We start from the raw sequence: 14,861 nt of genomic DNA on the forward strand, positions 1-14,861 counted from the left end.
CCGAGCAACAAACTACACTTCCTGAAAATCACCAAGCGAGTTGGAATCCTATTTACACTTCAAAACAGACTAACACACACAACCCATGTTCCTATTTGCCTTCTGAAAACCCACTCTTTTCTGATGTGTTGGTCAATACTGATCTTTAATACTGGTCTGAAAAACAACACCTTTGTAGGAGATTACTCATTGCAGGGATCTGCGCCCAGCCTGGACTGGATCTGACCTTCCGATAAGTTGTTACAGGGCATTAAGGACAATGGTGGGAAGAGAGCCCCAACAGAATGATTGGAGGGGAACAATTCTGCAAGATGGATTTTACAATTTAACAGATTGGGAATCCTCACCTCTCTGTGTTTAATCGAATCAGAATATTCCTTCACAACAGTTCATCACTGACATTATTCTTATAATTAGTTCATTAAGTAGCACCAAAGAAGTCACCTACCATTTATTTCAAATCATTTTCTAATGAATAGCTGCACAATATTAGGGGAATTGCATATAACTGTGGGTGGCATCAAATGATGTTCAATTTGAACTTCTGTTTATGAGCCTCAGTGGAAAATAAAAAGCTTTATAGGGCAGACCCAAGTCATTATGTATCTAAGTGCAATAGGTTGGTATTGAACATATGTCATCTATGAGAGATTGGTGCTACTTGTGGCCTCCAGCTGATCACGGCTGAAAGCTTTGACTGTGGCACATATGATTGCTGCATTATTACTTCGCATTCACAGTTTTTTTCAAAAAGCTGGTTTTAAGAGTTTCATTATATTCTGGGTTTTTTGCTGTGCTGACAGGTACTGGTTAAGTGTGGCAGAGTCTGAAGCCCATGTGATCAGCCTCCCCATTGGTAGATCTTGAAACTCTGCATGTGGGTTATTATAATAATAATATTATTATTATTGTTATGGTATTTATTGAGCACGGGCTTAGCTTCCAGAAGCAATGGAGCGCTTTACTTAGGTATAAAATACAGATACATAACGGAGCGCTTTACAGAGGCATACAATAGTACAGATGCATAACAGAGCGCTTTTCAGACGTAACAACAGAACAGATAGACAGCGAGGGGTAGGATACAGAGCGGGACATAGCAAGGGTACAGCTGGCAGGGAGGAGCGCGACGGGTGGCATCTAGCGAGTCAGGAATTGCGAGGGGCAACATGATGGCCATAGTGTTGAGGAGGAGAGACTCCATGAAGAGATGGGTCTTGAGTTCTTTTCTAAATTGTAGGAGCGTGGGGGCGAGTCTGATGCTGATGGGGAGGAGGTTCCATAATGCTGGATCGTAGGCAGAGAAGACTTGTTTTCTGGTCCTTTCCTTTTTGCAGCAATAAATATCAAGTCTGCACTTGTCCTAGCTTCTGTTGGTGCGCTGTTCAATGGAGACGCTGAGTTTCGCTGCGAGGTAGCTGGGTGACTTGAGGGTGACTGCCTTATAGATGATGCAGCAAGACTTTAAGGTGATTTGTGCGTGCAGTTGGTGTTAGGGAGAATTCCCCAGAATGGCTAATTTCCCTTACCTACTGAGTCCCTCAGCAGCTTTGCTGGATTTCTAGGATTTATTTTTTCCCCCTGGTAAGCAGGGCTCAAGTCGAGGGTCCCCCCAGCTAAAATGAGAAACATTGAATGTGCTCTTTGAATTTAAGCCAACCTCGGGGATCAAACTGCAATAGTCGGGTTTGTAGGCCGACACTTCACCACTGCACTATGTAACGTGATGAAGAATAACAACAAATAAAGGTGAAATGTCCCATTTTGGTAAGTCCGAGGGAAAGCATTTGTAGTGGTTCTTGGAGTTTAAAACATGCACACCTTTTAACGTTTTCAAAAACAATATTAGAAGAAAATATCCTCTCTTGGTTTTGTGTGTGTGTTGATTTTATGAAAGGCAAATGCCATTTGTCCTGTGCAATTTGCGTGGTTATGCAAAGCCAATTTAATGAAATGTACATAATAAGATAATGTCTGACTACGTCACATCCCATTCGTTTATTGATGAGTCCCCCACTTTAATTTTTAGGACTTGACCCTAAAAGTGTGAGCCTTTTTTCTCACTCTTACATGTGTTTTTGCTGTGTGTCATACATTTTTTGTTCATGGACTATGGAGCCTCACCTACTCCATAGGCATCATCTTTTTACTGTGTGTCACACAGCACTTTTAGTGCAGTGACACAGGGTTGTCTTTTTAGACTTCCCACTATTAAACTCCATTTTCTGGGAGTGACTACTGTCTCCCAGAACATGTAAAGTTGCCATTGACTTTACTAGTCTTTTTAAATTTACAGACCCAGTACAAACTATCTTCCATAGAGTACTGGAAGGGTTAATAGTTATCCCTTTTTGTCTGTTTCTCATGGAACATTATTACGTTCCCCTTTCTCTAAGATTTGGCTGGTGGCAGTGGTATCTACCATTTTTATTTTACCGCAAGCTATGAAAATAGCCTCGGTACTGTTAGAGGCTATGGTGGTAGCCTCGAACTTTAATCCGCTGGACCCCTTTTAATTTTATTTGGTTCGGGTTGGGTTTATTCACCATTTCTCTTTGTAAAAGTCTTTCTCGTGTTTTACTCTGTGTGCCAAACCAGGTTTGGTTCCTTTGTACGCCGTCCATTGGCGGGCTTCTGCACAGAAACCCTCCTTAGATGCCTGAGTGTCTGGGTGCCTCAAACATAAATCAGGACAGGAGGTGAGGGAGGGGTTTGAGGCCCCCTGCACAGGGTGTCCTTGGAGCCCCAAGTCGCACTCTAGTTTGATTGGCTGAGGTGGCTGTCCTCCCAGGACAGCCACCCTGCTGTGTGATTGACAGCCATGCTGTGTGAATGGGGGAAAACTGCTTAAATGCAGGTCTCTGGGACTTGGAAGGCAGAGTCGCCACTGGAACGAGAGAACCAACGAGGAGCTGAAGGAAGACGACTGCTGCATCTGCTGGACATCCCGGTGAAGCCCTGCTGCAGGTCCGAATCACCTGAAACTTTGACCACAGAGGAGATCCGCAAGGAGTCTTCTCCCCTTGACCCTGGTGGGACCAACCAGCTCACAAAGCCCTTGGACCTCCTCTTCAGCCTGGTCGAATTTGCTGTGCTACAGGAAACCGGATAGCCAGTGAGAGAGAGTCTCTTTGTGCTTTTAAGGAGCGCACCTTTTATTCAACGCTTTGCTCTGCTGATGGCTTCTTCCCTGGGCAGCGCATGACCCTCCAGTCTTCCTTCTTCTTGTCAGTCCGATACTCGCTTCAAGAACTGCAAGGAACTACCGCCTCAGCTACAGCATTCTTCTTCATCTAAGGTACTGTTCAAATCCGGTCGTTCGTTCCGTCCGACCGCGGTGAAAGTGTCTTAAATCTTTCGCCTCTCCGAAGGCTTGTCCTTCTCTACTCTTTTGAATAGCTTTTCCTCTGACCAACTTCGTTTTGAACTCTTGGCAAAGACTTAACAGCAAACTACTCTGAACTGTGTAATCCTCTGTAAAAGACTCTGAACGATTAACATTGGCCCAGGCCTATTGATTTGAATCCTAGTTGTAGTAAGCCTTTTCTAGATTGCCCTGCCTATCACTTGTTGGTGTTGGTGATTTTTGATAACCTTGTTCTTTCCCTTCCTTTTTAAATTGCTGCAGTGCCATTTTCCTCAAACTTCATTTTGAGCTTAACTTGTCCAGAATTGATTGGGTGTGGTGTAGTGTATTAAGATTGTGATTTTCTGCTGCTTTATATTATTGAACTGTTTTATAACTGATGGTGTAAATAAATGTATATTATTTTACTCAGAAACCTTGAGTCAGTGTTTGTTTGAACCATAGCAATTGCTGTCCTTTGTGTAACTTCTGATACTGCTCAATTTACTCTTGAGATAAGTCTGGCTGCTCAGCCATCACTACCACTTTACTGTGTAGTACGGGCTTGTACCAAAGGTGAATTTGTACTTGCACTTGTAGTCTTAATTGTGTGTGTGGTGTTCCCAAAGGGTACTGCATATGATTCTGCCTAACAGTTGGAGCCAGTGAAGGTCGGTGAGGGCTGGGTGATGTGGTCGTATCTGCGTAGACCGTTGATGAGGCATGCGGCCCCGTGTAGGACACTTCTCAGGGCACAAAGGAGGACAACGGTAGGCCTTTGAGAGTGGGAGGGTTGGTAAGAGACTGCTTGACTTGAGGTACCGGGATATGATGGATGTTTGACCCATGTGTTTTAGATACCTTCATCCCTTTTGTCAGTGAGTGTGTGGTTCAGAGGACCTTCTGTACACACGTGGTCCATTGGAATGCTTTAAACTCTATTTTTGTGGACCATGGTCCTTCTTTCTGAGTTGCAGCTCTGCTGCCACATTTTGTAATTAGTTCACTTTATGGAGAAAGTTTTGAACTGGATAACCCAGCCCTTTAAGATGAGTAGCAATTATTGTGGAGATGGATGGGGATGCAGATTTTTATTCATACATCAATAAACAAATCGACTCAGTTGGCAAAAGGAAGACTGTTTTAATATCAATTATCTAAAACAGGGAGCATAACTAACATCAACAAACTCGCTCTTTCCTCTTACTCAAACATTCTTAGTAAAAACTGAGATTGTAGACACAAATCTCATCATCAAATGACGTTAACCTACGTTTTACTAACGTCATCGTACGTGGCAAACTACAAAAACCTAGGAGTATGAGTGATTGGCTCTGAGTGAAGATCTAAGTATACAATCCATACTAGTCTAAAAAAGTAAAAGAAAGTGATTGGTTACTTAATATCAGGTGGGGCTGTACAGGAGGGCGGGGTGACCTCTGACGGGCCCATGGGATCAGAGCTCACCCTCAAATACTTTAAGACGAGATAGCTGCACCTTGAGGAGGATGGGGTGCAGGACTCTCTTACTCCAAAACCAATCAATAAGGACAAGTCAATGGTTTGGCAAAGGGAAGTCCGTTTAATGACAAGTACAAAAAATGGGGAAACAAATGGAAATCAACAATGATGCGATCGCCCGTCTCACTTCAACTTCCAAATTCTTCATTCAGACAGCAGCATTTATAAAAGATTTTCGTCATCGTTGACTTGTTACTCTCCTAAGTTTGTCATGCAATTCTATTGGCCGGAAAAGGTAACTTAAGTATGGGTGCTATATATAGACGTCACTACAAATACGAGGTCTCATTGGTTCTACTAGCTATAGGACCCTAGATTATTTGGTTCATTGTGATTGGGTAGGTTACACCCCTAGACATAAATCTCCACTTTAATTAGCAGCATGCAGAATGGACACCCAGATGCGGTGTGCCCCAAGATTCATCCTGCCTCCCTTCCATCAATCATACCTTAGGGCTATGTGTCAATTAGTTGGCTGAGGATGGCCTCGAAACTGTAGCTTCTTATCAGGGAAAGTTATGGCATCCTCGGGTTCTGGGTGACATCAGACGTTGGTACCTCTTCACGCTTGGCTGGTCACATGTTAGTTCCACGTGAATCTACTTCATTTTCCCTCTATTTGTGTATTTGATTCTTCCTTTAGCCTTGCCACCTACCTGGGCCTCTTTATCTCGACCTTCACTGGCTGGCTGCTATGCTCTTAAGTTTCGTTTCTTCGAAGTTGCTGCTCTCCTCCCTTCCTGGAGTTGACCTCGAATTCCCAGGCATGAGCTGCTTCTTACTGAGTTTCGATTCTGCTCTTCCGTCTGTCTTTGAACTAGTATATGAATCCTGGCCTGTTTGTCCTCCACCATCCAGGGCTTAATTCTGCTTTTATAAAATGGAGTTGCACTTGTATAATGTGCTTCATGAGGTAGATATCTAGTTGGCGCTTGCCGCTCTATCCTTCTACTAAGCATTGCAAGCAGTACCGTTTCCTTAGCTTCTTGCGTTCCAAGCCTATTTACAGGCATTTAGCCAGTTGCATATTTTCATCCTTCTTTCATGGTTACGTTCTTTGTATTGCAACATCGTTTCTTCTTTTAAATCCATTAAACCATTATTCCTTATATTTCGTCTTGCTTGTCGGTTCGTTCATTAGTACGCCTGTCAAGGCCGTTGTGTCGTCACCAATCCTCTTCCATTAAGGCCCTTTGGGTCTCTTAAGGGACAGTTTGTAAGTAGTCTTCATTTCATGCCAACTGCTGGTACGGTTGTCTCAACGGGTACCGTGCTGCCCACGGTTGTCTGGTTATAGACACGTCAACAGGTATTGCTCTTCTGATGGGCACTGGGCAGAGCCCTAGCACTGCTCTCTGTTGCTTTATTTGCTCCTCATCATGTCACATATCTTGGCGAGTATGTTCCTGGTATCTCAAGCTGGGTGGCTGGAGTGCAGGCCATATCTGGGACCTCCACTACACTCCCCCTCTGGTCGGTTCATCGACCCCTTCTGCTTCCTCCTTCGGATTTGTCCTACTTGGTTCTTCTGTATCTTGTTCATCGTCTTCTGGGTTCGTACATGATGGTGTGAACGTGTGTTTCTTTGGAGTCCATATTTTTATCACTCCTTTCAGACTTCCTGCTGTTTTTACATGTTCGTCTTTGTTCCAGGTCATAGGTTGGCACTGTCCATTTGGGCTACAATAGATCCATTTTCCTTCATACTTTCTTCGTTTTCTGGGATACACAAACTTCGTTCCTTCTGGTGCAAATTCGCTGGCCTTCAAAAAGTCTCTTATTTCTTCATCAGTCAGGTCTCTGGGCTTCCATCCTGGTTTGACATTGATCATGATCTTCATCCCAATGGCTTTCTTCACAGTTTTCTGGCATTGTGTGATGATTATCTTGATAGCACAAAATCCTAGTAGTATCATCAATAGCAGGGCTCCCAGGAACTTGAATATGTCTGCCATCCATTGTGGGACCCATGAGAATAGGGTTCCAAACCAGCTGTGATCATCCACTTCATCAGTTTCATCTATCATCCGGTTCTGTACGTTTGTCAGCATACTTATGGCTTCTGTTAAAGTTCCATTTTCTTTATCATGCAAAGGTATAAATGTGCAACATGATTCTGCGTTTTTTTTTTTGCGCAACCACCTCCATCCATCGCTGTGATCATGTCAAGTACATATCTGTTCTGGAGAGTCATCAATCGGATTGCTCTTAGTTCTTCTTTAATCGAAATTGAATCCTTTTATAGTGGTGTTGATGGTCTGTAATAATTCCCATCTGGTTATTTGCAACCATTTAGTGTTTGCTCCAACCTGGAATCTTGGCATGATGATTGTTGTGAACACTGATGAGGTGAGGCTGAACTGCCTGTGTTCATATGGGATTGCATGGAATGCTTCTTCAGATTTGGCAGAAAAGTAATTTTCTCTCTTCATTCGGGATACCAGCTCCACTGATCTCCTTTTCCTCAGGTGATCATCTGCTTTCGGGAAACTGTCAATTTTCAGGTCACTTTTCGGGATCACCAGCGCAGGAACGTGGACATTCACTATTGTGCATATGCCTCACCAGTTTTGCGGCAGTCTTATGTATGCTTTGGACCCACACGCCCAGTAGTGATCCATAATTACTGCAGTTCAGTGAGTCATTCCTGGGGCTTCGAAGATTCGTCCGCAGTTCTGATTCTCTCCTATCTTCCTCGTGCCATTGTTCCTGAAGCACAATTTTTGACTTTCCAGTGGCACTATCTGCAAGGGTCCTCCTCTGTCTCTGACCCATGTTAGTAACTTTACCAACTTCGGCCATAGAGGTTTGCACAGTCTTTGTGAGTTTTCTATTGCTTCCTGGCAGGCTCCAAGGACCATCCAAGATCGGCAGATCACCGATCTTTCTTCCCATCCGTTTGGGGAAACCACTGTTCCCCAAATCTGCATTTGGCCTCTGTTTTCCCAAATTTGGGCTTCTTCTGGGGTTTTTCCCTGGACGTTCAATCTTAGGTTTATTTTCCATCTTATTTCTGTTCCTTTAACTTCAGGGTTTTCATACCTGATTGCGTGATTCCTAGTATGAGCTCTATTTCTCGTCTTAGCGTCCTGGACGTAGCCATCTTCATCGGGGTAATCCGTTTCAGTTGCCCATATCAATGAGACGTCCCTCCCCATAAACTGTCCTCTGGTGTTGCACATTGCTACGTGTGAAAGACAGTGTGCTGTCGGGACGTCAATTTCGGTCGGAGTGCACATACGAAACAGTCTCCTTCTGATTTCCTTCTCCCAACTTCTTTCATGTGTTGGTAGCAAATGTTGTTTCCTAGATGTGCTGTGATGTCCAGGTAATTGTTTAGTTCATTGTTATCTTCATGTGGGTTTCTCTTGATTCTTAGTGTCTTTCTGTAGTTAGCAATAACCACATCTCTAAACGTGTCTGTGTGACCTTTCCTTGCTGGGGGTCTCTCGGGCATGCTGGTCAGTGGAGCAGGTTTCTTTATCTGCATCAATGTGATAGGTGGAGGTTTTGCAAATCTCTTCCTCTCTTCTTGCATTCTTTTCCTGCCCTCTATAAGTGCCTTTAACCACCACCTGTCTGTCACCAGCCCAACGTAAGGCTGCCTCGTGGGCTTGGTACTCGTTCCCTGTGTTGGAACTGGTGTGCTTGTCAGGACAGTCTCTATAGGTTTATTTTTCACTTCCTCATGTAGTTTCTTCGCTCTAGCTATGAACGGGAATAAATTATCTATCAACGTTTGTGTCCTTGCAGTGAATTCTCCCGTAGTCGCTCCTGTCTTCTTGAGGGCTTTTGCTATGTCTTCTTTAGTTAGTCTTTCACTGGATTCTTTTTGGTCTCTTTCATTATTTACTGGGACTGATTGTTCGGTAGGCAGTCTTGTGCTCTCTGTCGTCTTCGCTTGAGGTTCTGTGGCCATTGACACTTGCCCTTGTTCGTGTGCATTCAGTGTGTGTGTGTGTGCGCGTGTAGTGCTACGTTTTCATTCATTCCGCGCTGACCCTGTCTCCAGCTTTTCTCTTCATTCGTTACCTCAAGTGTGTATGTATCACTGCTAATTACACTAAATTTTAGTTTGTTTACCTTACCATCAGATTTTCTCGGTACTGTAATAACTATATAGCATCTAGGTGCTTTTGTGGGACCTATGTGTACATTAACCGGTGGGTGCACTGAAATTGGAACGCTTCGTGCACCAATAAAGAATGCATTTCTGATTGTTAATGACAGACAGACAATGATAATCACTATACATATACACCGAATCGTGCGGTACGAAAGGTGGCAGCATATCCTTCCAGGGAAGCGGGGGCGCCCCTCTGTTTATGGAAGGACCATGTTACTGTTCTGGGCCCCCATCTGAATCATAACAAATGTCAATATTTTTCATTCTTTTCACTTACTCCATTATTGTTTCTCAGAAAGTTTGTATCATAAAATGTCTGGTGCTTCACAAGTGTCCCCCCTCTTGCGGGTGAGGATTGTCTCTGGATAAGGGATACAGTTCCCTTGCTAGACTATGGAAAATAGATTAGACTAACACCTTTGGTGAGTCACATTCATTGTGCCTATTCAAAATAGGTGAGTTCCAGTCCACCCCTCGAATCGGTTTCAGTCCTGAGGACATGCTGAAACCTGTTCATTGTGAAAAATTGAAAAATGGCAATTTATCAAAATCAAAAATAATAAAAAGGTGAAGTTCTTGTCTCTGCTCCCTCTATCTGTCCCTCTGCGGAAAGATGAAGTATTTTGCCTCTGCTTCTCCGATCTGTCCCTCGGCGGAAAGTTTCATTGGAATCTCCTCATATAATCTCTCTGAAAGTTGGACAGCTCCACTTGTAGCATAATTCCATGGAGGAGCGTTCCCATATGAACAACATTAGCTGGATCTCTGATGAAGGTGATGATGTCAACCTCGATAGTTCTCCCCACCATTTCTGGAAAGTCAGTGACTAGGCGAAACAGGACGTTATGCGCCAGTCGGCTGTCCTCGGGCGACAGGGACATTTGGATCACAGGCCCTTCCCTTGACATGAGCAGTCCTTGCACTTTCCTGCTGCGTGGATTGCGACTAAGTAATTTAGTTTAGTCCACAGTTGGCTCAAATGTTCAGCGTTTGCTGGAACTCTAATGAAAGTGAGAGTGCCTGTGGTTCTTCCGACAATAGCTGGGTACTCCTCTATGATGCAAAAGAAGAGTGTATTGATGAGTTCATCTATAATTGCCTGCGGTGGAAGCATTTGTGTCCTTATCACCGTATTCACAATGAAGGCTTCCGCGATGACAGTAAGCAGTTGCCGGATTACTTTCTTGTTGGCAGGATCTTGGATAAAGTCTGTGACACTGGCGACTCTCCCTACAAGTGACGGATAGGAAACTAGAACTACCTGGAAATAGTTTAGCACATCGCTTGTGATATTTCTGCTGGGAGACACCATAAATGCTGCAAAGCGACGTCTTGCTCTTTGATGATTCAGGATGCTGCGTTTAGTTCCTTAGGCACAAGTCTTTGATCACAATCTATTTGAGTCTTGTTTCTCACCAACGCTTTAGTGTGATTGATTTACAAGTTTGTGTCAACAAACGTGTTGTGGCTTAGTTGCGCAATCTTCTTCTTCACCCTGCAACTAGGATGCACAGAGTGTCCGTTATCTCCTTATTCCCTTTTTTGCTTAGAGGAAATGTTCAGTTTAAGCCACAACTTGCAAACAGGTTCTTTTGTCTAGATGTTGCTGCTCATGCGTCCTTCTTCCTCGTCATGGATCTCGCCTGCACGTGCTGAGGTTCTTCCCCGTTGTCTGTAATTTCTTCACAGTGGGGTACAGCTTGAGGGCTTTCTCCAATATAGAGCTTAATGTCATTGAGAAAGATCCATGCTCTTCTGCCTTGCAGTTTGACATCCGAAGGGGTGCAATCCTCCATGGTGAAGTGACCATTGAATCTTGGCTCGTCCCACCTTTTTCTCGTGTGGTTTTTCACCAACATGGCGTCTCCAGGGAAGATGAGTGGAGCACGTAGACTTTGAACTGCATCTGTTTCAGCGTCTCTTGCTGTGTTTTGTGCTACGCTGCCCCCTTTTCGTCGTGGCTGTAGTTGGTCTGAAATTACAGTAAGGCTGGATGTCATGCAGTTCAGGTACTCTTGTAACTCGGTTCCCAGGACCTCTCGGGTTGACTGGGCATCACATCTAGCTCTATTTCGGGGGGGTACTCATTCTTCTTCCTGTGACTATCTCGTGCGGCGTAAGATGATGGTCGGAGCCTGGTTGGTTCCGAAGAGCATACAATGCCAGTGGAAGGCAGTGCAATCATCCCCTCTTTAGAGTACACTTCAACTTGGCTATCCTTTCCTTTAGCAAGCCGTTGAGCCTCTCACAAATACCATTACCTTCCGAATGATACGCCAACGAGAACTTGTGCTTTATACCAAGCAGCAAGCTGATCTGCTCAAAGACTGCGTTAACAAAATGAGCCCCATTGTCTGATCTCATCACCTCACACACCCCCATCTAGGGAACACTTCCCTCACCAGGAATTTGGCCGCACAGGTTTAGTGTGGGTGTGTACAAGGACCTGCTTCTATCCATCTAGAGAATGGACACACCACTACAATTAAGTACCTGTACCCGTTACACACTTGAATCATGTCGATGTAGTCGATATGTAAGTGCTGAAAAGGCCCATTTGGCTGGGGGATGATTCCTCTCACTACTTTTAATATGTGCCTAGCGGTGAATTGCTGGCAGGTTATGCAGTTCACCATAAAGAATGCAACATGCTCTGCTAAATTCGGTATAAACCAGTCTTCTGCGAGCATTTCTGCTAGATTCTCTTTTGACATGTGAAATGGGTAATGCAATTGTTCCAATGCTATTTTTAGTTGGGCTACAGGCATTACTGGTTTACCAGTGCCGTCTTGCCGCCACACACCGTCAGAGGGGTTTAAGGAACACCCTCGACATTTCCACAGATTCTTTTTGTCGTGAGATACCTCCCCTTGAAGCTCCATCAGTTGTGTCTGCCCCATATTGCTATAGGCTTCTGGTGTGGCTCGTGCTATCATCATCATCCGTTCATGGGTGCACGTCACTTCTACCTCCATGATCGTCTCACTCTTGGATGCCATACGCTTGGCTTCCGTGTCAGCTGCATGGTTTCCGCGTGACATGAAATCTGTCCCTTTGGTGTGGGTGGCGCATTTCACAACCGCTATGCCCACTGGGAGCTGTAGTGCCTTTATCAGCCTGTCCAATAAGACTGCGTGCTGCACTGGCGTGCCGTCCGCTCAGAGGTAGCCCCTCCTTTTCCAGCGTGCTAGGCCTGCATGCACTGTAGACGTCACATAGGTGAAGTCACTCTACACCGTAACTTCCTGGTCAGCGTGATTCTCAATGGCGAGTATCAACGCCAATAATTCTGCAGCCTGTGCTGAATAATGAGATGGTATTCGTGCACTGACGAGTACTTGAAATTCTCCGTTTGCTATGTGTTTCATTACGGCAACGCCTTTATATCTTTGTCCATCTTCTTGGTCGATTCTTGAAGAACCGTCAATAAAAATGATCTCATCTTCTGCCAGGGCATTTTCTTTCACCCTGGGGATTTCATCATAGAATTGATTCTGACGTCACCAGGATGCCCTGATCCATCATGGCGGAAATTGTCTTTGTGATCCCTTCATCCACCTCTCTGGACATGGGATATTGTCGCGCTCTTTGTAAAATTGCTCCTGGTTTCAGTTTAATTTTCACTTCTCCCACCCCCTTCAGGAGGCCTACGTCATATAGTCCTGCAGTCCATACTGAGACATGCACTTGGTCCATGTGGTCATCAAAGTATTCCGGACGTACCAGTGCCAACATCAATCTCTGAGGTACTTCTCTTTTAATCATCTTTACCCAAAATATGAGACTCACTTCCACTCTTGTCTCTTCTGAGTCTGGTTGTTCTTCAAACAGATCATCATCGGTGATGTCAGTCACTCGATACCCTTCTTCAATGGCGATAATCGCACACCATTGTCTGCCTTCATCGTCGTATCCTTCGACCAATGCTACTTTCCCTCGCACTGCTGCATCATGTATCATCAAGGGAAATACTTGTCCCTCCTCTTCATGCATAGGTATTCTTGGTCTGAATAGAAACTCATCAGGGGTTCTCATAGTTCTATCGGTGAGGCCTGGCAATCCTGCCATAAGCACACGCATGCCATATGCGAAGACCTCTGGGTCTAGAGGCACGGCCCTCATGGCTATTTGTCATGAGTATGCCCTGATTATTTCACACACGTTCTAATAATGCATTCCTGGAATGGAGCATACTATGCCCTCCTTCGTGAACGAGATTGTCATATTCAATTTTGTCATTAAGTCTCGACCCAAAATGTTTACTGGGGTCTGACGTGAATACAACAAAGGTACATTCATTTCACAACCTCCTATGGAGACTGGGAGTGCGTCTGTAAAGGGAACTCGACTGTGAGCTCCTGTAAAACTCTGAGTATCTATGGCCTCGCCGGACAAGGAAAACTTGCTTTCTCGTATGCACGAGCGTGTTGCACCCGTGTCAACTAAGAAGGAATAATCTTTACCCCCTATGACAACATACACCCTCGGTTCCCTGTTAGGGGTCTGGTGTCACTGATAGGATAGAGCACATCAGGGTTCCCAGTCAGCTGTCCTAGTTCATATATAAGTTCAGTCCACTGTACACTTGTGGATTCTCTCCATTTCCAGGGTTGCTTCCCCTCCCCTTCCGGAGTTTGTGCCCTGTGAAGTTTGCGGTGGTGCCTGTTGGAATTGCCCTTGCGGCAGGTTCCCCACGTAAGGGGGTGAACCCGTTGTTGCGCACCTTGCAGCATGCCTGGCGCTTGCTGCTGCACTGTGTGATTCTGTGCACCGCCCTGTTGGGAGATTGCAGGCGGATTCACTGTGCCTGCTCCCATTCCTTGGCCATGTTGCCACGTGCCTTGGCTTCTGCACGAGCACGCCAGGTGCCCTGTCGATCCACACAGCCAACACACTGGTGGGGGTCGGGCTATTTGTCCATCTGACATATCTGGACTGCCCATCTGCACGTTTTGAAAGCCCCCTTGATTACTCTGGGAACCTCCCTGATTACTCTGCCATCCTCTTCCTCTAAATCCCCCTCCCCTTGGGTACAATCCTACGTTACCCTGGTTGTTCTGCTGTGGGTTAGCCACCTGTTGTACGTTCTGTTCAGCTGGGCTGGTCAGCATGGCTCCTTCAAGAGCATACGTTGATAATTTCTTTTGCACCAGCTTCGCTTCCTCACCTTTTCGAGTTGCCTCCTTTTTCTGATTCTTTTCTTGTAACAATCTACAGTAATGTGCAATAGTCAACTGTTTTTCGGCCCAAGGTTTAGCCTCAACTCCTACCAATTTCTTAAGCTGTTTTTGTACTGGCTCTGGTAACCCCTGGCACAATTTGTGGTAAAATTAAGGTATAGATTTTGTCCAAGATTCATGCGTTTCGAGGACCCACATGTCTTGGAAATTCTGTATAGAAATCAACAGATCTTCTGACTCCTTAATTTTTTGAGACATTATAGCTCCCATATCGGAAATGTCTGGGTAAAGCACTCGTAGCGCTTTCCATACTGCTGCTCTGCAATTATTAAATGGCGCTCCGTCGTGTGTAGTGCTAATAATGGTTACATCAGGGTATCCTGCCCGTTTCCACACATCGTCTACTCTCTCACCGAGTATGGCGATCGGGAGACCTTTAATGTCCCCTACAGCTAACGTGACACCCCCTTCATTTTTTCTAACTCGTGTATCCACTTCCCGGCTCCCGATGTCAGCACTGGAAGCTTGTTTTTCAGGTTTTCCCGATCCATATGTGGCCATCAGATATATTGTGGTCTTGTTCCCCCCTTTTCTAACAACAGAAATTGGAATGCGCAGCCTTCTTTTTCTTTCCCCATAGCTCTTCTGTCTATTGCTGGGGTAACATTCCCACATCACCTTCTGCCTG

At 45.0% G+C, this 14,861-nt stretch overlaps 1 protein-coding gene across 2 annotated transcripts in view; it reads right to left on the bottom strand.

The window, feature by feature from the left end:
* LOC138473825 (deleted in malignant brain tumors 1 protein-like) overlaps positions 1-14,861 on the bottom strand; it is a 733,343-nt gene that overhangs the window by 509,653 nt on the left and 208,829 nt on the right. The window lies entirely within an intron of this gene.

This window comes from Ambystoma mexicanum, chromosome 8, assembly GCF_040938575.1.
Source record: "Ambystoma mexicanum isolate Mex_15411 chromosome 8, UKY_AmexF1_1, whole genome shotgun sequence".
Classification (NCBI taxonomy): Eukaryota; Metazoa; Chordata; class Amphibia; order Caudata; family Ambystomatidae; genus Ambystoma; species Ambystoma mexicanum.